Source organism: Mytilus californianus, unplaced genomic scaffold, assembly GCF_021869535.1.
Source record: "Mytilus californianus isolate M0D057914Y unplaced genomic scaffold, xbMytCali1.0.p SCAF_1, whole genome shotgun sequence".
Taxonomy (NCBI): domain Eukaryota; kingdom Metazoa; phylum Mollusca; class Bivalvia; order Mytilida; family Mytilidae; genus Mytilus; species Mytilus californianus.
Window position 1 is genome coordinate 42,685,430 of NW_026262581.1, and position 24,368 is coordinate 42,709,797.

Below are 24,368 nucleotides of genomic sequence, written 5' to 3' on the forward strand. Positions count from 1 at the left end.
ATCGAAAAGGTATCAGCAGATTGATCTTCAGGTCAAAGTCGGGGGTAACTTTGACCAACCGAGGTCCCAAAAGTGCAATAATTTCTTTATTTGTTGTTAATTTCTGCGATGTATATGATTCACCTTTTTCGAAGTCAAAACTAGTCGGATTGATTTGTCTTATATAAAAATAAGAAGATGTGGAATTACTGACAATGAGACAACTCTCCACCAGAGACCAAACGACATAGAAGTTTACAACTTTAATGTCCAATGGAAAATTGTTCATGCATATTCAGACGTATTTTAACGAAGCAGGCGACCACGTGCACAAATTAATCACCTATTTTAGTTTTTTTACAATTCTTGTCGTATAATTAGAATCTCTTACATGTACAAACATGAAATTTATTTTTGATGTTAAAGGCCGAGAATTTCACGGTCCACGCCTAGCAAACATCGATTTATTTTTATTCATTTGAAGCAGAAGATTGTTTAAAAAACGAACATTTAAACGTTACTAACGTAGACCCAGCATTATCATCCCATGGTGTTATTATTTCCCGGATGATGTTTAATTTTTAACAGTTTCGTAACAGTCCTATATTATGTCCTTCTTCCTCATGTCTCGGATATCGGGTGCATTTAAACGTTAAAAATTTTTACTGCGTTTAAAGTTTTAACTAAAGAAATATAGGACGCATGACTTTCGTTAAATATGACACATATAAGTCAACAAATATAACATAACACAAAGGTTGTAAATATTTTTATAATGGAGAAGGACAAGAAGTTGTTAATTTTCTGTGTTCTATTCGCTATTTCTGGTAAGAATTTATAGAATACTTTTATTTTCTTTATAAAAATAATGGAATAAGATAAACTACATATAGCTTTCTACGCACTATTTTCCCCCATCTAATTGCAGTTCAAATTGCTTTTGCCAATGATATATCAAAGTGTATTAAAAGTCGAACCAACACAAAATACAAAAAAGATATCAAGGGGTTAACAAACGGTCATCAGCAATACTAAGGTGTCTATCATTTTTTTAAAATATGTTAAGCTCTTTAATATCTCGAGTCTGGAAAAGAAGGGAATAAACTTAACAAAGGGAATCAAAACCTAATTTCCTAATATGAACTAAGCTAGTAACGATGTACCTGTCTTGGGACAGACATAATAACATGTGGCGGGATTAAACTATAAATCACAGCTTAGTTATTCAAGCCCATTTGAAAGCTATAAACAAAACTTCAACCTCAAAGGAGTAGTCTAGATTATACAAGAAAAAAAATAGAAATAAAGAAATCAGGAAGTCGCTCTTGTTAAATGTCTTTTGATTTTCGTTCATGTAAAATATACAATATGTGGTTATCCCAAGTCAGAAACCTCTAGCCTTTTTAGTCTTGTGTGTTTTTTAATTTTTGTTCATTTATATGTTACGGAGTTTAGTTTGGCGTCCATTTCGCTGAACTAGTATACATCATTGTTTAGGGGTCAGCTGAAGCCCGCCTCCAGGTGCGGGACTTTCCCGCTGCGTTGAAGACCCATTGGTAGCCTTAGGCTGTTTTCTACTCTTTGGTCGGGTTTGTTGTCTCTTTGATACATTCCCAGTTTCCATTCTCAATTCTAATATGTGGTTATCTGTGTTAAGAAAATTCCAAATATGAAGGTTCCAATATAGATTTTATATATTGAAAACATTTGATAAAGAAATAGAATTAAAACCAGAAAAATATGTCCATGTTCTTTTCTTTATAAATATTATAGATAAAAGCAATTATTAATTTCGCGGGACAAAAAAAAAAGAAGTTCCATTGATATTTCATATATTTTCTATAGAAACGTTTTCTCTGTCAAAATCATTCAAGATGTAACAAGAATTAAACTTAATTTTGCAGTTTAAAATGTATTTAAGAAAATTATGAAAGGGGAGTTACTTGACAATGATCTAATATTATCAAATTGGAAACGCATAGAGGAGCTTTAAATAAGAAAACAAGATGACAGATATGACCATTATCCCACAAAATATATATTATAGTGTTATTTGCATTTTAAGGTACATCAAAAACGTTTTTTATATAATAAAAGGCACATCTTGCCTTTGTTTTTAAGTTACATATCTATATTGTTTAAATTTTCAAATACTGTATATTAGATTATTTATAGAAATTTGAAATAAACTTTGTAAATGTATAAATCAAATAATTGGGTTTTTTTTTATGATTTTTTATATTACCATACAAAGAAAATAGGTTATACAATCTCTTATAATAGATGTTTATAGGAGTTTACCTCTCCAATATAAATCACAATTTATTTTTTTGGAATAATCAATAAAAAAAATGTTTCGGTTATTTTCTCCACAACAATTTCAATATTAAGTTTATTATGAATATCTTTCTCAATTTAATGTAAATAAAATGAAGAAAAAGATGTTTGCTAATTTAGAGAACAAATCTTGGACTCGCATTTTAGTATTTTGAATTCAATGGAACGATTAATTTATCTTAAATTCAGTTACACCAGCAGCTTTGTAATTTGTAAATTAAAAAAGAGGCTGTGAGCTACAAGTATTAAAGACCACATGTTTACCTCTGGCCCGTGTTGTTGGTTCGTTGTCTCTCGGACTTTTACCTAATTTTCCCCCATACATCCGCAATGAAACGAAGTATTTAAAATAATATTAATATTAATATTAATATTAACCGTGTTCTGATTGACTGATTTGATCAATCAAAACACGAAAAAAGTAAAAGAAAAAGGAATTGGAATATCAAATGTACAAAGGTTTGTCCGTTAGAAATTTCAATGGACTGAGTTAAATTTATTCTGGTCATCAACGGATAGTCAATTTGAATTTTTATTAAATCTGTTGTATTTTGGATTCTTTGATTATAACAAAAAATAAATATGTACCACATCAAGCTTTATTAGTTCTCCTCTAATTTTTCAGTTTATTTTCGGAAAAATCTTTTGAAGATTTGAAGGGCCTTGTTGCCTTTTCATTCTATTCGGAGATTTAAATCTTTGAAACTAACGCTATTGTTTTTTTTAAATTCTGCTGAATTATAAATACATTGTAATATGTGTAAAAACAATATGATTATGAAAAGGAAAAAATATTTATAGCAACCTTTTACAAATGAGTCTCAACCGACTTTGCGCCTACTATATCAAAATATTTTTTCTTCAACGTAACTTCATACAAACATAAATAATTGGACTGAGTCCTCAATAAACCAAATTGTGCCTTTGCGTTCAGATGTTTGCTAATTTAGAGAACAAATCTTGGACTCGCATTTTAGTATTTTGAATTCAATGGAACGATTAATTTATCTTAAATTCAGTTACACCAGCAGCTTTGTAATTTGTAAATTAAAAAAGAGGCTGTGAGCTACAAGTATTAAAGACCACATGTTTACCTCTGGCCCGTGTTGTTGGTTCGTTGTCTCTCGGACTTTTACCTAATTTTCCCCCATACATCCGCAATGAAACGAAGTATTTAAAATCATACCTTTAGACACGGATGTGGCTCTCGTCTTTCAACCTCAGACATTGCTCGTTGTTACTGAACCCATTCTAACTCAGATAACCTTGAGGTCAAAAGAGAAAAGGTGTGCATTATTATTTGTGTAATATATAACTATACAAATGTTTTGTTATAAAACTATACAAACAAACTATAGGTAAATCTGTTATACAAAATCTTGAAAACTTACCACTTCAATAAAATCGCAAATAATTCCAAACATTTCGGTAATAATTCAATGAGATAGAATACTATGAATATTTTTACTACTTAACTATGAAAATAAAATAAATAAATGATATTTGTAATTTTAAGAGAAAAATCTTAGAATCATTGTTGACGATTCACGGTGATTTTAATTCAACGAAAAACGCACGATAAATGTATCTCAAATTCATTTACACACTAACCGGTTTGAGATACATGTGTCTGAAGCTTGTTAAAATAGTTAGTAGGGCAGTTGGGGGTAGTGATATTTCTTTTGTTTATGGAACGAAAGGGATACGATGACTTTTGATGTATCAATCCATGACACGAAACCCCTACATCCACATGACAAAATTGAAAGAAAAAGAACAGTGATTGTATTCCTGTTCTTTATCTCACAGTCACAACGAGGCCTTCGACATGTAACTAATAAAAGTTTAAGACAGTCATAAGAATAATTGCGGGGTCATTTTTCCCCTTACATTTCGATTTATTGCTGATCACATATGCGGTAAAAACCAACAAACTACCAAGCGAAAAAATCTAACAAATACCGCCGTTACTTTCCAGACAATTTGAAATTACAGAAAGAAAAAAAAATTAATTTAGATATTCACGTGCAAAACCAAGATATTTGTTTTGATAACTAGGCAGAAAATAATGTATGAATAGGAAAAATTATTCAGATAGATTGCATAAGACTGTTTATAATTAAGCAAGAGAGAAAGCACGGAAGTAATATACATACCAGTAGTTATAGAATTCCAATATCAGGTGGTCGTTATAATATTAAGCAATAAGTATTCGCATAAGTATCTAAAGATTAAATATGCAATAACTGTAAAAATAATAAAAAATGTTTAGCAAGTAATTGGACATACTCCTCAAACTAAAAATCCAATGTCAGGATGTTTTTAGCCTTAAAAACATCACTTGGTATTTATGAGTAAAATTTTTCCCTAATGAGTTTATTTCTTCATTTTTTTTAGTTTCATCATGCTATGGACGATTCAGAGGAAGATATCGGAGTGGTGGTTATTATTATAGAGGGGGATATTATGGCTCATACAGCTCCTATAGCAGCAGGTAGTTGTAATACCAGATTATTTTGATTTTACTTCATGTTGAAATGCCAGCTTTTTAATTGGTTAAAACGAGCTAGAGTAACTTTCTAAACTTAATATATAGCTCAGCGTTTGACTTTACGTTTTTAATGTAACCCCCTTGTAATAACCAACAAAAACTAGCAAAACAAAAATCAATGGTTTGAAAAAAAGAGTTATAACACATCATTCAGTATAGTACATTAATGGAAAAAGAAATAAAAAATGAAATTCAATGCTTCTTTTTGTAATTTTATTGGGGTGTTAAAGTGTTGACCGAAGAATATTTTGTATGAAGCGCGGAAGCGCTTCATTCTAAAAATGTGTGCACGATCAACACTTTTACACCCCAATAAAATAACAAAAAGAAGCATTGAATTTCATTTTTTATAATTACATTTTTATGCTAATAAGATCATGAAAAGTTTTATCAAGTTTTATTTTTATTTACCTGTGCACTTTTTTGTGGAAGCACGTATCATCACGAATGTAACATTTCATTTTGATATGAAGGTTGATTTTTGAATGACGCGCGATTGTTGTTAGCCAATCAAACTAACGAATTCTCGTGAAACATACATGTAATGTAATTATTTCCTTGTAAAAACAATAATTGTCAACGCTACACCTATTGTGTGTTATTCACAAACAAATTTCGTATTCAAACATTTTTTATGAATACAAACATAATGTCTTCTTTCTTTACCCATCTTAAATCATGGGGATGTGGTATGTGGCAACACAAGCATAAATCGTTGAATTTTATGTCAGACCTTGTAAATTAATCTTTTAAGATTGTTGTCTTGGTAACGTTCAGCGGGAAATATTTCATGCATATTTAGGACGAGATCGTCATGATATCAAATTTAATATGTAAGCTCTACAGAGTGGATTGACCGGGATGAAGGGCGAACAAATTGGACTCCCTACTGGAATTTAAATGTCAAAAAGTAAAATAGCGGCGCAAAGGTGAATTGAGATATTATAGAAGCGTCTCTTTAATAAGACATACTTCGGAGATTTTTGTTTAAATTACTGCTCCGGACTTAGTCTATCTAATCAAGGAGTGGACATCTCTGAAATATGACTTATTAATCATAAATTTCCCAAACTTAAAAGTTCGTTTTAAGTATCGCTTTTCAACTTATGATAAAGACAATCAAGTTACCGATTTTATTTACAAATGTAATCATTGAGAAGTTTTTAAAGCTTAAAGAAAATTATGACATTGACCTACTCAGTACAAAGCACCTTATATATACCTTTAAGTTAACTCCATTTCAATAAGATTAAGAATTTAACTACGTAACAAAACATCGTTATGCACTATACTTCGGTACTGATATCATAAATAAAGATACATAAAATTGAGAATGGAAATGGGGAAAGTGTCAAAGAGACAAAAACCCGACCAAAGAGCAAAAAACAGCCGAAGGCCACTAATGGGTCTTCAACACAGCGAGAAAATCCCGCACCCGGAGGCGGGCATCAGCTGGCTCCTAAACAAAAATGTGTACTAGTTCAATGAAAATGGACGTCACACTAAACTCCAAAACATATAAATGAACTAAAATTAAAAAACATACAAGACTAACAAAGGCCAGAGGCTCCTGACTTTGGACAGGCGCAAAAATGCGGCGGGGTTAAACGTGTTTTGTGAGATCTCAACCCTCCCCTATACCTCTAGCCAATGTAGAATAAAAGAAACACACAGCAATACGCACAGTAACACTCAGTTTAAAAGAAGTTCGAGTCCGATGTCAGAATAGACAACAAAAGAAACTAAGCAAAATGACAATGATACATAAATTAACAAAGGACTACTAGCAGTTACTGACATGCCAGCTCCAGACCTCAATTAAACTGATTGAAAGATTATGTCTTCATCATATGAAAATCAAGCACAACCCCTCCCGTTAGAGGTTTACTATCATACCATCATAAAATATATGAGAAGAACATAACCCGTATAGTATAAATTGTATGTAGTTAGTGAAAATATACATGGTATAAATTGTATAAAGTTAGGAATAAAAGATACATAGTATAAATTGTATGTAGGTAGGAAAAAAGGTACAGGGTATAAAGTGTACGGAGGTAGGAAAAAAAGGTACAGGGTATAAATTGTATGTAGGTAGGAAAAAAAGGTACAGGGTATAAATTGTATAAAGGTAGGGAAAAAAGGTACAGGGTATAAATTGTATGTAGTTAGGAAAAAAGATGCATTGTATAAATTGTATGTCGTTATGGCTAAAACAAAGGTTGCAACTCCCTTTTGGGCGGTTTTGCTTGTTAAGTGAATAAAATTAGATGTGAGGTTTACGTCAATGAAACGGAAACACAAAGACACAACCAATATTTACAAAATGACACATAAATCTTCAACAGAAGACAAATGTCAAGAAAATAAGTCAAGCTGTACTTTTTCTTAGATCTCAATGTTCCCCTTTTGATTTTGATTATTGGACTAACAAATTAAGTCAAACACAAAAGAACACCAAAATAAAAATCGTACAGGAAAAGCACTTGGCTCTAAAATAACGGTAATAGACAACAAAAACATAAGAAACAAACAAAACAATGATAAACAAAATAATTCGCATTAAAGAATTAAAGAATGGTCGCAGATACTGATAGCACATAACCTGCTGATATGAAATAATGCCATCCTACACTCTAGTATTGTTGGCTGCAATTCGCAAAAGATTTTATACAGCAACGTCATGAATATAACAGAAAGATAAGATCTTGTGCAATGCCCAGAACAAACTGTAAAAAAATTCAATGCAGAAAAAAAAATAAGTTTAAGATTCGTTTTTATTATTGCTTTCAAACGTCTCATAGTTTACCAAGTGTGCGATTATTTGGCGGATGTCATGTTGATAACATTGCAGATACTGCCATCATACCAGCAGGAACATTTTTTTTAATAGAAAACAAACCATTTTACCAATTATATATTTTCATAGAACTTCGACTGGAACTATAGTTGGAGCTGTGATCGGCGTAACCATTGGCATAGCTGTGTTGGTTGTAGTTATCTTTATCATAAGAGCGTTGTGTTGCAAAACAGCTCAACGAACAAGAAATACTGGGCAAATGACCACTTGGTCTTCAAATGTGCAACGTAAGTAAAAACTTGATTTTTGATATAGAATTACAAGATATATAAAAGAAAAGGCATAAATTAGAATCAAATAAAAAGAAAGCTCATAAATTATGCTTGAAACCAATATCGGAAATTCCAGTGAAAAATGTAAAATTTTACCGAAATATGTTTAACAATAAAGATTTTAGGTGAATGAACGTGATAAATAATGCATGTGAAGAAACCAATGTATCAAAAAAGCAGTGCAATAATGCAGCTATTCATCTTGAATGTTTTCATGCATGCATAGAAAGTAATTTAACCGAAATGTAGTAGCTATTCATGTTAGAAGAAGAGGCAGTTAATATAGGCTCTCCTTAAAATGATAATCGTTAATTTGTCCTGGTACTGGATAGTTATAATTAAAATCAATTAGTTTACGGATGAAAATTGGTTAATAAATTAATTGTTATTGATATAACTTAAAATATTGTATCAATTCAAAATTTCATGAAATTTTCACACTAGTTCCAAATTGAAAAAAAATATGTATTCTTCTTATACTTGACATGATAATTATTATCTTTACAGAATCATACGCACCACCGCCATATTCAGCACACGACAAGACATACACGACTGGGATTGACTACAATACTAAAGATACAACAAACTATCCACAAAACATGCAATGTACTACCAACTCGACACCAGAACAGCCACCGCCTCCTTACCCAACATCACCACCTTACCCAACATCGCCACCATATCCGGATACAATCAACAATTATCCAACGCAACCGTATCCTTCAAACGATACTGCACACTCACAAGATCTTACCGCGCAGCCGCTGTCAAATCTGTATGAATCTAAACCGTCTTATGACAACCATGGCATGACGCAATAAATTAAAAAAATATATAAGAAAAATGACAGCACAAGATGCTCTGTTAAATCGAGACATTTTTTGAGAAATTTTAGTTTCTTGTAAAACTTTTTTTTATGAATTGAGTATTAAAAGAGCTGTTCGCACGGTATATGGATCAAGTTACCAGAAGTTTTCCATATTATTATTTTTCTATTTTAATAGCAAATTATATTTAGTTAAATACAAGAATGTGTTGTTTTAGCAATCTGACAAAATATGTTTACATATAAAATGATATTTAAAAATCAACAGTGGATAAGCATTCACACATAGAGCAGATCCGCTAACCTTACCATAGCACATTAGTTCCTAACCCCTCCTATTTTGAAGGGGTTCGTATTATTCAATCTAGTTCTTTATGTAGTGTTGTTTGGACTGTTTTGTTTTCTTTTTGTCAAGGTTTTGTCTGTCTTCTTTAATTCTTGCATGGAATTTAAATTCCTTATGGTACCTTATTTCCTATTTTTTTTACATCGTACAGATCGCCGCTCTTATTCTTTGTGTATATCGGTTGAAAAATAGAATCATATAAGTAAACATACCCCCAACAACAACAACACAGAAAAGAAAATCTATTAATTCATATTGAATACTAATATCCGAGTAGCAGTAAATACAATGCATGTTATAGTTAAAAATATGTAAATATATGATTTCACGTAAGCCATCAAAGCAAGAATCCTGTACTATTTATTATATATTGCAATTTTATTCGTTCTATAAATTAATATCAGAATGATTCTCGGGCTCTTCGTCTAAATTCATATCAAACGAAGCAAAACAAACCACATTCTAAAGGTGTTCCCATAATTTATATGTTGACAATCATATTAAAGAAAAGAACGAAAGAATCTATAGTGTTATTAGTTTCAAAATGTTCAGTAAAAATGATGCCAGGATTCTACAGTAAAAATATTTTGCCGTGCTTAGAAGTAAAACCATTTTATTTAATTTAATAAAACAGCATACTGTGTAGTCTATCTTACATAATTGATTATTCAATATCACGGTGGGTAAGGTTGTCCTGCGAGAGAACGTTCTGTGCTGGTGATTCGGTCCTGACTGGTGCTGGTGGGTCCTGATTCTGTGCTGGTGGGTTTGTTTACATTGTACCAGAACGGCAATAAAACAACTGTTCTGTTGCTTAATTTTTCTCTGATACTTCCTAAGTACCATGCGAGGATTATTACAATGATTTTTTATTTGAAAAAGTCGTGCAAATTCGCCAAACGAAATTGTCCTGACGATGTGCTGGTGATTAGAAAAACGGTCCTGGTTCTGTGCGCCTATGTCCTGGTTCTGTGCCTTTATATTTTAGTTAAAAGTGGCAAATATTCAAGATCATTGATGCAGAAAATTTGTATAATTGATAGAAAATATATCTAGCATATATTTGGTGGATATTTCATATGAGCCAAGTTGAGTCTGTTTTTTTTTATTTGATTTTTGAGAGGGGGTGCAAGATCTTTCTGTTGAGGTGTTTTGGCATTTTAAAACTTTTGTTAACTGTTATTTTGAAGATATATGTGCTGTTAACTGTTATTGACTAATTAGCTGTTATCTGTTTTCTTAAAATTGACATTGTTGTGAACTGTTATTATGAAAAAAAATACCCCTGTTTACTGTTTTTTGATTTTTGAATTCACTGTTTTCTCATTTAAGATGATTTAAAATGCTGTTATCGGTTATCAATATTTTAAATTTATTGTAATCTGATTTGAGCAAAATAAAAAAAATATTGACCTGTTAATTGAACCCCTCTTTTGACCCTTTGAGATAAGAAAATATGCATACGATTTTCGGGATTACGATCCTTTTGCATGACCATCAAAATACGGTGTAAAATATCCAATACCCATATAAAAAAGATTATCTTGCATGTTTGCAAATGGAAAAAAATTCCATCAGAAATCAAATGACTTGGTGTTAACAACTATGCGTAACCGTACGACCTTCAACAATGACCCGAAAAATCAAAATGTAAAAGGTTTTGCATAAAAATAGAGAGCATAAATATAGAATAAAGGACTGTTTTTCTAATAAAATTGAGAATGGAAATGGAGAATGTGTCAGAGACAACAACCCGACCAAAGAGCAGAAAACAGCCCACGGACACCAATGGGTCTTCAACACAGCGAGAAAATCCCGCACCCGGAGGCGGGCTTCAGCTGGTCCCTAAATAAAATGTGTACCACTTCAATGAAAATGGACGTCACACTAAATTCCATAGCATATAAATGAACTAAAATTACAAAAAACATTCAAGACTAACAAAGGCAAGAGGCTCCTGACTTGGGACAGGCGCAAAAATGCGGTGGGGTTAAACATGCTTTGTGAGATCTCAACCCTCCCCCTATACCTCTAGCCAATGTAGAATAAACAAACACACAGCAATACGCACAGTAAAACTCAGTTTAAAAGAAGTCAGAGTCCGTATCAGAATAGGTAACTAAAGAAACTAAGCAAAATGACAATGATACATAAATTAACAAGGGACTACTAACAGTTACTCCCATGCCAGTTCAAGACCTCAATTCAACTGATTGAAAGATTATGTCTTCATCATATGAAAATCAAGCACAACCTAAGTTGATCACGGCAAACTACCAGGTGAGTCTGAACATTTCTTAGATGAGTTTAGATAATACATTCAGTGTAGCCTAAGCATCCTGGATATTGTTTCTCTGACAAATTTGTACGATACTGTAGATACTTTTCTTTTTATTCAACCAAATGAATTTCAGCCTTGTTTCTGCACGTAGGAATCATGTGTCCTCAGCAGCTAAAATCAGATTTCTTTGTAACAATTTAGTGTTTACTAAAAGTATGACAATAATATTGCGGGTTTTTTTTTTGGAATAAGGAAGAGTGAGGTCACGGTGAAAGTTATTAAGCTTGGAATAGTTTTGAAATTCTAAAATTGTTGATAAAAAATAATTTGATGCAGATGATCAAGAACGATTTTATTACTGCAGTTGATAATTTTACCATAAAAACATTTTCCAAGAGGGGAAGGGGGGTTCCCGTAAGATTTAAAAGTTGTACTTTAAGAGAAAAATGTATCTATTAGCTATTAAGCATCATTTGCTGTACCTTTAAGCCTCTGGTCAACATAAAATTATTGTCTGATCGGTTGTCAGGGGGAATTTTCGAAAGTTCAATAAAACCTTTAAAAAAAATATTTAAATATTTCATGGAAGGGCAGACTAGAATTTGTCAGAAAATGAAGACTAGATAACCTAGATAACACAAACAAAAATAAGATTTGTTTAAGTTATGCATTTTAAATATCCAAAAGTAAAGTCTGTTGTCAAGGATTTTTGATAAAGAATTAAGGGGGAGTAAGTGAACGATGTGTCCTAATTTTCTATTTTTAACTATATTTCTTGAATAAAAATAAAATATGCCCAAATTTTGATTGAAAATGAGTGAAAAATGAGTGAACGAAAAAATAAAATACCAGACTAAGATGTACACTTTTAGTTAAATATTTGTAATAGCACGAAGCTTTTAATTTTTGTGTTTCAAACACACCTTCTCTGTAGTAATGACTCATTACAAAGGTATTTCACTTCATCCATTTATTTCATTTTTTGATAAGTACTGTGAATTCTCAGTATTATTATATTAACATGTAGCCTAAATATAAAGAAAAAATCGAATCTAAAGCCAGATATATCAAACATTTTATTTTTATTTTATACGTTTTCAGGAAAAAAACAATCAACTCAAACACGCCTTGAACGTAAAATGTGTACTCGTCTGTCTCTTTACGATAAGATAGTTGCCGATTTTTAGACCCCCCCCCAAAAAAAAAATACTGTTGCCGGGGGAGAGATGCAAATAAATGCTTTTTAAGATCAATATTTTATCTTTTCGTGCATGTTTTTTTTTCAGTTGAATTTAATGTTAAAAAATTACAATATCTCGTAGTTTCATACTACTAGTTGAGTATAAAAAAGTATATAAGATGCAAACAATCTTAAATTATACACCTACATTTGCCTTTTAAAAGCCATAAAAAACAGTTTTATACAATCCAAATATACAAACTTTACAAAACTTGGTTTAATTTCAACTGGTTATCAACCCGTTTCGCTCTGTATCAAGGGGCCGTGTGAGCTATTGACTTGACGTCCGTAATTAAAAAAAATCTTCTCTGAAATTGCTTGACCAAATGTTACCAAGTGAATTTTCCTGAGTGAATCTAGGAAAAAACAATATTCATCAACAAACATGACCACTGTTTGTTAAAATAAATTCGAGTTTTTAGTTTATATCGCAAAAGTTCAAGCAGTTAGCTTGGTTAGAGCAAAACTTACCGAGTAAAAATATTCAACAGGCCAATGTCTATCTACCTTGCACTTTTCAGAAAATTCAGATCAGATGCCGAAACTTGGTCCAGCAACATTTATCAGCAATACAAGATTTTGACCCACACAGTTTCCATTCAATACAAATATTCTTGTTGCAATGAATCATTTTAAATGCAAAAATACCAGTTGCAGCCTTTAGTTTGTTTATTTATATATGTGTATAGATTATCGGGTTTTCTACACATTGATATCGTAAAATATCAACCGCGAGCCACAATGTGAACCTTTTTGGCGAGTGAGCGCAGCGATCGAGAGAAAAAGCTTCACATTGTGTCGAGCAGCAGATATTTTATGATATCTATACGAAGAAAACCCGATTATCTGTTTATCGTTCTATAACTGGTCTTTTCCCCCTCCTTAAGACAGTTTTACGCTTGACGAAAGCAAGCTTGATAACGTCTCCTCTCACATTGTGACGTCGCTGATAACTTCTCCTCAGACATTGTGACGTCGCTGATAATGCCTGCTCTCGTCTCAAAGCCGTGATACGAGAATTACGGAGCGACTGAGCAGGGTGATATAGGCGTAGGGAAGGACGATAAATATGAATATATGAAGGGAAGCACGGTCACCAGGGTGTGAAATCCATGTCATCTGAAATAAATACTATGCATAGATCTAGAAATCGACAGATAATAATGACATTTAAAAAAAAAAAAACTCTCTTGTATTCGAAGTTTTTGCAGTTTTGTTTTGTCTAAACAAATTGACACACAAAATGAATATAGTATTGTGGAATTTTTTTAACTTAAAATGTTCGATACATTGGTAACACCGTTACTAGGATAATAATCCTGTCACGTATGAATTGGGTAAAAAGATGAAAATGTGAAAGTTTACGGGTGGTAGGTGCAACATGATACGACAGCTCACATGGCTCGTCAGGGTGGGAGCTAAAAAGTGGATCAAAGTCCATGAAAATTTGATTTAAAACCTTTATTCATTCCAACAAATTATTGAGATTTTGTTGAGGGTTTTACCATCTACGGCAACAAGAAAACTTTCAGAATTTAATGCAAAGAAGGTTTAAAGTCTTTCGCCAAAAATACTATCAATTTCTTCTTATCCTATGTGAAGCTCCATGCAATCTCCATCCCTTTATGATCAATAAATTGAACTGTAAAATACTACTTAGTATCTTCCACATGCTTTTATAATGTCTGATGTATACATATTTATGACAATAACTGTTGTGAGCACAAGATTCACTGCACAGTTTTAAAGTTTTGCTAAAACAAAAATTAAAATGTAAACTTAAGTTTTGCGAAATTTGTTTGATGTGTACCGATTGAGATTTTAATCTAAGAGAACATGGTTTCCAATGCTCCGTGTTGAAGGCCTATAATGGTTTACTTTTATAAATTGTAACTTGGATGGAGAGTTGTCTCATTGGCACTCATACCACATCTTCCTATATCTATTTATCTATTACTTGAACTAGCTTTCAGTAGCTGCGAGTACTCGTGGTTCAATAATTTGTGTCTTTATGTTATTATTTTGTGTGCTAAGTGGTGTGTTGTTACACCACTGTACCAATGAAGGAGGAAAGGAGGAGGGGTTGGGTGGGGTGTGGAGCACAAACAAACATGTTTAGCCCTGTCACGAGTGCCCAAAACCAGTGGTTGTCGATGCTTTCTATCTGTCATGTTTGTTTTTTGTTCAAAGTTGTATTTTAAATCAGGCCGAAGGTCTTCATTTTTTAATCGTTTACCGTGATTTTTATAGCTAGTATTCGTTATGGTTTTTGCTCGTTGTTGAAGGTCATACTTTGACTTGCAATTGTTCACATCTTGTTCCATTCTAGTAAGTTTTTATCAGTCATGTATGAAAAGCAAGTCTATGTAGTTTTTTTATCCAGTCGAAATGTATTGGAGACAGTGTATATATTAAGGAAGAAATTAGAGGCACCAGTAGTAAGATCATCTAACCTCGTATATTTAACTGAAATAAACCAGTCAAACGTTTATTGTCGTTATAATATACATGTCGCTTAACCTTAAGCACCTTTTAAAACTGTTTTAGTTAGCATATTATGTAGAGAATCATCAATTTAAGGGCATTTAATATCTTAAATAAAACTTTTCTAATTAGATATATTTTCATCTGATATTGGACGGAAGATGTTGCCCTTTTATGTAATATAAGTTACGATTATTTGAAAACGCTTATTAAACAGCCAAATGGATGCACAAAAGTAAAAATAGGAGTCACAAATCCGATTGAATACAATTATCTGCCCAATTTTATTGATTCTGTAACGTTTGTTTCAAATATAACCAACTGTTTACCAAAAATCACCAGCACCGTATCAGGACCCACCAGCACAATGACAGGACCCACCAGCACAGAATCATGACATGTCTAAACTGAGAAAATGCACAATTTTAATAAATTGCACAGGTTTTTTCACAAAATAATTTTGTCGTGTGGATTTGGGTATAGAAAGTGGACTCCAGGAGCTTTTTTTTTATTTTTTCAGTTCTAGATTTTCTAAAAATGAGCACTTTTGTGTTACGCTTACTGTAATTGTTTTCCTATGAACCCATAAGAAACAAAATTAAAACATCTCAACTGTTTCCTTCCATTTTTTATGCGAGAAAACGTCAAAATTCGTCATTTTCGTCTTTGTTTACATATTTTTAATGATCACCAGCACCAGTCAGGACCGAATCACCAGCACAGAACGTTCTCTCGCAGGACAACCTTACCCACCGTGAATATGCTTTTACTTTGTTTGCATGTGTTTATTGCATTCATCTTAAACGTTTTTTATTATTTTATTTGGCAATAAACATATGAATTCAAATCTCAATTTAGTCGCCAATCTAGTAAAATTATTTGACTGGACAACGTCTGCAAGTGAATTTTCATACTTCGTGGGTTTTTTTTTTCAAGATTCATATCTGAAGATTTGTTCCCCTTCATTACCTAACTTTTATGATTTATTGGTGACTGCTGAACACCCAGTTACAAATATTATAAAAGGATATAAAGATCAATGACATGTGAAAGCCAGGACCTATGTGTAACAGTCTCAGGCGAATTAAAGCGATATGAATATTAAGGTAAACAAATGCAACAGTCCAACCGAAATTTCAAACAGAACATTCCTCTGACTGCTACTTCACCCGTCTTGACCCCTTAAATAACTGGGTTCTTTCCGGAGAATTCATATACCTTTTTTTATAGTGGAAGTATATGACCCGACCACCTGAACATGAGGCAAGCACGCAGACTACCGACATGACCGAGGCGGTTACAATTTTACAACAATACTATCAGTTCAGGTAATGAAACACGAATCGGCTTGATTACACAATAAATAAGAAAAAAGTTGAGAACAGTGTGTAATAATACTCTGATATAGTGTAACAATACTTAAATAAAATGTGCAGTGAAATGTTACCCCAAAATAGGTGACTTGCAATTTTACCTACTTTGACAATAACTCGAGCTCGCTCCTAATTACAATTTGTACTAATATTTGCTGATTATGCATCTGTTTTATGATTAACTGATTGATTGCTGTTTACAACAACTTTTTTATTTTTAAAAGGTCGAGGTAATTTATTTTGTCAAGTACAATTTCATTTCAAGAAATAACAATCACGCGATATAGGAAGATGTGGTATGAGTGCCAATGAGACAACTCTCCATCCAAGTTACAATTTATAAAAGTAAACCATTATAGGTCAAGGTACGGCCTTCGACACGGAGCATTGGCTCACACCGAACAGCAAGCTATAAAGGGCCCCAAAAAATTACTAGTGTAAAACCATTCAAACGGAAAAACCAACGGTCTAATCTATAATAGAAAAACGAGAAACGAGAAACACGTATGAACTACATAAACAGACGACAACTACTGTAATCAGATTCCTGACTTAGGACAGGTGCAAACATTTGCAGCGGGATTAAACGTTTTAATGGTACCAAACCTTCTCCCTTTTCTGAAACAATAGTATAACATCACAACATAGAAAAACACACTATAAAATATGTTTTGTAAGATCTCAACGCGTCCCTATACTTCTAGCCAATGTGGAATAAATAAACACAAGCTCTGTTTAAAAGAAGTCCGAATCCGATGTTAGAATAGGTAACAGAAGAAACTAATCAAAATGACAATGATCAACATAAATTAACAAAGGACTACTAACAGGTACTGACATGAGGGCTCCAGACCTCAATCAAACTGATCGAAAGATTAGGTCTTCATCTTATGAAAATCAAGCACAATCCCTCCCGTTAGGGGTTAGTATCATGCCCTCATGAACTATACGAGAAGAACATAGCCTGTATCATGCTACAGCTGGATTTAGAATAAATGTGTTTATTTCTGATATAGAGACGCTATGAGTGAATTTATATTAGTTTCAAAAAACGCCATCTTTAATGACTTGACAACAGTATCGTAACTATATCCCTTCTGAATAAGTCTAAATGTTTTGTTAGCTTTTGATGTGAATGACGACATTTTTGTGCTTTGTATAGAATATTACCATAAAAGATGATATGTAAAATACCCGGAACGTATAACATGTCACCCCGTTGATTTATATTTACGAATGATGTCCTTGTACCGATGGTAAAATTTTGTAAAAGTTTTGCTAAGTTTATGATATCGAAAACCCTGGTGAAATAATCTTTCAGTAATTCAGAGATTTCTTTCGTTAACATCAATTACGGTGTTACATACACGAGCGAATCGAGCAAGTTGAGATATGTAAACACTATAAGATGGTGCCAAGGGTACGTCATCATCTTATAAACTGCTTCGCTGAGCGCAGCTGGATACGCCCGCAGAGGTCCAACCCTAAACAGTTGGGGCAAAAATGGACACAATCTTCAAGTTTGATACAGGTCTGAATTTGGATTGTAATTAAATATTTGATATATTATAGGTTTATGAATAAGTGTAGTCAAAGAACTTGAAATTGGTTATATGAAAGATTTCTTGCTGTTGTGCAATACACTGTGCTGTTGCGTAATACTTAGTAAATTTGTTGTCAGACTATAAATAAATTATATAACTCGGAAACATAAAATCGAAAATTTATAAAAATCAAAAGGGAGCTTACAAAAATAGATATAAACAATTTACTAAAGTTTCTTAAAAAGTGCTTAAAGCATTTTTGAGTTATTGTCCGAAAACTGGAAAATCCTCCTTTTTGTAATGAATATAAAACCCCATAAATCGGAAACGTATAGTCTGAAATTTATAAAAATCAAAAGGGAGCTTATGTCGATAGAAATAAACAATTCACAAAAGTTTCTTGCAAATTGGTGAAATTTTTTTGAGTTATTGTCTGAAAACTGGAAAATCCCTCCTTTTTAATGAATAAAACCCCAGAACTCGGAAATGGTAAACCTGAAATTTATAAAAAACGAAAGGGAGCTCACGTCAATAGATATAAACAATTCACTAAAGTTTCATGCATATTGGTTAAAGCGTTTTTGAATTAATGTCCGACATGTTGACGACGGACGGACGGACAGACGGACGGACAGACGGACGGACAGACGGACAGACGGACGGACAGACGGACAGACGGACGGACGGACAGACGGTCAACGGTATACCATAATACGTCCCGTAAACGGGCGTACAAAAATGGATTAACAATAGGAAACAAAAAATCCTCTCTTTTACCGTTATTTTTAGTATTAAGCTTCCTGATATCAAGATCCAGGAAAGGACAGTGTTCCTTAAGTCTATTGCCTTTGGGTTCTTATGGTTTTTATTTTTTTATTTTTTGCTTATGTGCTTTGTCTATATGTGCTTTGTCTACATGCCATTTTGTTTTTCTTTGTTGAGTCAGACATATTTTTTTTTATAGTGATTAAGATTTTAACACAATGTTGACTGATATACAAATATTTTTGACATTTTTACCCATTATGTCTAGGTTTTTTCACACATTGTTGTCAATATAATGGAATTTTATGAGACTGTCATACAAGTGAGAGGTTTAGCTAGCTATAAAACCAGGTTTAATCCACCATTTTCCACACAAGGAAATGCCTGTACCAAGTCAGGAATATAACAGCTGATTTCCTTTGCCATTTGATAAGGGACTTTCCGATTTGAATTTTCCTTGGAGTTCGGTATTTTTGTTATTTTACTTTTTCTGAACCGTTCTAAAGATAAAAGGGTCAAAGCGGCGTCAAACTAACTTTTTAATTATCATTTTCTTCCATATAGTACTTTTTCGTATGTAAATTTCTTCGGAATTCCTGCTTTCACATTTTAATCGATTTGTTACAGATCGAACCATAATCATGCATATTTTGGTAGACCAGAAATTTTAACTTAATTGTAGTTCGATTTTATTGTTATTTTATACTTTCGATCAAATTAGTTGCCGGCCCATATAAACTGTATATAGGTCGACAAAGTTTTTTAATTTTACTATTTTAATACGATTTTGGTGCAGGTTTTCTTTCGAGTCATGATGAAATTGTTTTCTGTATTTTTACAGCTGCCGATGGTTATAAGGTGCTTAAAGAATCGGAAATCATACTTTACGTTTTTTTTTAAATAATGTTTTGTTTTTTGATACGGTTTGGATACCTGGACCAATATTCTTTTTGAAGAAAAAGAGGGACGAAAGATGACATTTAAATTCATAAGTCAAAAACAAACTGACAATACTATAGCAAAAAAAACGTAAAACGACGAATAGAAAAACAACTGTTAACATACCACAACATAGAAAAAACTAAAGACTGAGCAACACGAACCCCACTAAATACTCTTAAAAAAGTCTTTTTTTTGTAAAGTCCCTAAGCTAACGGATTTTGTACAATTCATACGATTTCCAAGCTTAAAAAAGGGTCAACCTCAATTTCAAATTAGGTTGCCGAAAATTGTTTTGTAATACTTTTTAGAAAATTTATAGAAAGAACTGCTGGGCCCGTATGCATAAAACATCTTAACTTAAGTGTTCCTTAAACTTAGATTTCACTAAGAATTCCCTTAGTTAAGTAAAATTCTTAAGTGGTATGCATAAAATTACTTAAGTCATCACTTAACTTAGGAATACTTAAATCGGAACCTTTCTCTAATTACCGTATGATATATGATAGCTCATCGCATGCACTCTTCCGTGTAAAAGTTTGTTTTGATTATTTACATTAATTGAACAATACATACTTTTATTAACTTTAAACTTGGTTTAAATGGATGTTGGTGTGTAAAACAATTAAAAAATACGTAACCACTTTAAATGTCCAAACAAATAAAAAATTGGCGCATAAGAGAAAAAAATATTTGTAATGCAAAACTTCCCCCTACTGTTACTAAAGGAGAGATGAAACGGGCTTGACAGGAAATTGATTGATGTATTGATGCTTGCCTAAAGTCCAATGGCAAATATGTCATGCATCATCAGGACGAGAACAAATAACCAATACCAATCTCTCTCTACACGATCCCAATTCTGACCGTACGTGGTTGTGTACTTATACATCCTGGAAAAACGGACGCCCCACTTTGACAAGGAGGAGTCTCTAAATGGATACTCAACATTATCTTGTAGCAAATCATCCATCTAATAATGATATATGATAGTAAAATCTTCATTTAAAAAAGGTTCCAATTTGTCGTATTTATCAAACAGATTTGTTCCATCTCTAAGGCACCGACCATTCATCTTTTATGGGTGTTGCTGGATGGAAGGCATGTTTATTTTCTAGAGACAACAATATATTTTTTAATCCTAAAATATATGATAAGGTGTTTTGAAATCTATTTCGATTTGAAACTTTTTTTTCACTTCCTTTTTATAAAAATAAAAAAAGAGGGTAGGGTCAATTTTCCACGAAATCATAGCAAATCAGGGGCCTTTTTCAAAAGCCCTTCGAATTTTTACTTAAACACACATTATTAGATTCAGATGTTTACTGTAAGGTATTATCAACATCTTTGCGTATTTCTGAATATTTCACTTGAAAGTTATCAACGCGGAAAGATAATTCAAAACTGCATGCATTCTGGCCAGATTTTAGAAAATTTGAGCAATTATCTAAAACTGACGAGAAGGATTTTCTTAACTAAAACCAAAATTTTTTGGAAGTTATGACATACATTTCTTACAGATACACCATAATTTATTTAAAGTTAAAGTCTTCCTTCTTTGCAAAATTTGCAGAATATATAAGGAAATACAAAAAAGTATTGAATACGGATTAAGTATCATGAATATATCATATATATAAACTTCGAATTCCACGGAGTAGGTCTTAAAACGTTTTGTTTTGTCCCAGTTAGTGAAACAAATTTAGGGGAAATTTGCCCAATATATATATAGAAAAAAATATATATGTAGAAAAAAACAATATAAATTGAAAATTAAACCGATGTCCCCTCAAGAAAACAGGATTTTGCATGCCTAAAGATCTTCTCACAGTTTTGTACTAAAAGTTACAATCGATACCAGGCGATGTATTTTATCAATTTAACATATAATGTTATTTGTGTAAGCAGGCACGAACAAATCAAAAGAAAAATAAATGCATGAACTCCATGCGTGTAAAAACTGTGAGCACTTTTCGGAAAACACACCAACGAGATTGAGAAATAAGGGTAGAATGAAATTATAAAACTACCCTCTGTTATCACTTGGTTTGGTTGATTATAGGTGATCTTTCGAAAATTACAATGATCGTTAATATTTAGCAATAAACAAACGAAATATTACTGAATATATTTATTATTTAATTAAATGGGAGCTAATATATCCATGTTCTGCAAAAACGCATACATTCGACTGATTTTATATATTTTAAAAAAGTTAAGGTAGCTCTATAGGTACATGTACCTTATACTTAAGTATTATCTTAGGCGTTTTCTTAGTAAAAGGGGTTTTATGCATACCTCTTAAGTTGTGTAGGCGTGACTTAAACCAACTAAGAATTTACTAAGGAAATACTTAGTTTAAGATTTTTTATGCATACCACTTAGGTCAAAAGGGCGGAGTTTCCTTAACTTAATTGTTTACTAAGGAAAATCTTAACTTAAGTAGCTTTATGCATACGGGCCCTGGACCCCTTCGAATTCGAAGCACGTGAAAAAACATTCGAGAAAATTTTGTTACAACTCACTCTTTGAAGGGTTCATGGCATTAGGTTTTTTGCTTCAAGGCAATATGTCGTCCTAATTCCAACATACGTCCTTTTTCAGCGACAGTCAATATTCTCCATTGAACTTCTTCATTCCGGTTTGACTTTACTCATTTGATTTATAAGTAAATATATTCTCGTCTTGAAAATGCATATAATATTAGTCACTGAAGGTTTAGCAAACAACAATCCATACTATGTATGGTAAATGTAATACTGGTACATATTTTAAATTCTTAAATTATCCTTAAAACAATCTAGACAAGAGTTTATAGAATACTTAAAACAAATATAGCTGAAGCGTGTTGAAACGATGTCTAAAAAACACAGATACGCAGTCACTTTCAATGTGAATGGGGACATCTAACTGTCTTGAAGTGAATGTATTTATTTTGTCAATAGTATTACTCGGATTACCGTGATAACATAAATAAAATAAAATAATTTGAAGTAAAGAAGACAGAAGTAAAGTACCATCCCTTTCCTTATTTTGTTTTTGTCAAATGCTTGTAAGGAACAACAGGAACGGATCCAGAAATTTTTCAGGGGGTGTCACAAAAACGAACTTTCAAAAAATATTTCAATTTTTACAGAGGATGACCTTGAGGTCATTCCGATGTATTGCTATCGCCTAAATTTCCATTATGCAAATTAGTTTTGGGATTTCAACCGATCTATAAAAATTATAGATCCGCGGTCATTACAAGGGAAAAAAAGTGCATTTTTATACCTGCGATTCCGTTCTCCGTTCGTACGATGTTTCATCAAAAAATGGAATCATTTCAGTTGTTGATTTAGTACTGAAAATTTGACTGAATTATCTCCTTATTAAATACGGTTTTATATGTTTAATAGGTGTTTAAGAAAGAGGTCAGGTGCTCATGTTCATTCATAAAATTATCGTTCATTCATGAATTTATCGTAAAATCAAAATCACTACACAGGTCACACAGGTTGTATACGTAGTGTCAAAAGATTACCTGTATAGTATCTAAAAATAGACAAACTTAACTGACTCCCCTTACTGTAGTGTGTGATAACATTTTGTGAGGGAATTCGATGTTTGCTATACCACTGTTCATTTCAACGCACTTTATGACGATACCACTTTATCAATATGAATGAAATTTTTTGCAGTGTTTTAAGAAATAATTTTACTTTAAAATCGCGTATCATTTGTGAACTATTAAATGTTTTACAAGGACGAATTTTCTGTATAAAGTCAATAATTGTGTGAACTTTTGAAGCCCAAACTTTTTATAGCCTTAAATACGCTAATGAAAGATCCGAAAACTATACCCATACAGAACGACATGTTTTTGAAATTGTAGCAAAACTTTTGGTTGACAAATTTTAATTCGTTATTGCATAAATATTAACTTGAAATATCTGTCATTTTCTCCCTACCCAGTTTACCTCTATTACTCATTATGATGTGGACTTGACATTGTTATTGAATCTTATGCAATTTGATTGGATTAAGTTATTATTAGATTACCTTCAAACTGTTCATGCTTTTTCGTACGAGTATATATATATGAATGTGTACAGAAAATTAAATGACCTGCAAACTGGACACTGGACCAGTCCATATTACGTTTTATCAATGAATAGATTTTTTTTTTATTTCCCAAATTACAGGGCCCATAAAGGGCATAAAATCAGATACAATTGATTTACATAATTGGTAACAACAACAATAATAGCGGCATATAAATAGATATTTAGTATATAAGCATTGGTCAGAATCAGATGAACGAAACTTAAGGTATGAAAGGTAACAATTGCCACTTTTTATCTTTTCACATAATTTTCCACATACACATTAGATAAATTATTTTTGATAGCCTATTGGGGAGAAAAAAGAGAAAGTTTACTGTATTAACGTTCTATTCCATTAAATACGCCATTTTTCGAAGATAAATGCAGAAAAACATTTATGAACGGCTACGCCAGGTAAAATTGTTGTTTATCCAAAAAAAAAAAATACAATTTTCAGTTTCATTAGAATATTATAATAATAAT

General features: G+C 32.2%; 1 protein-coding gene across 3 annotated transcripts in view; it reads left to right on the plus strand.

Moving 5' to 3' along the window:
• Window positions 1-448: 448 nt before the first annotated feature.
• The window catches only part of LOC127702033 (uncharacterized), a 110,795-nt gene continuing 86,875 nt past the window's right edge, over window positions 449-24,368 (plus strand). For 2 of the 3 annotated variants that reach the window (XM_052206037.1, XM_052206028.1), the window contains exons 1-4: window positions 449-806; window positions 4,714-4,810; window positions 7,797-7,954; window positions 8,507-16,507. The gene's annotated coding sequence lies outside the window, so the exon portion shown is untranslated. The remainder of the gene's footprint in view (window positions 807-4,713; window positions 4,811-7,796; window positions 7,955-8,506; window positions 16,508-24,368) is intronic. The other variant, XR_007982270.1, reaches the window with a different exon arrangement.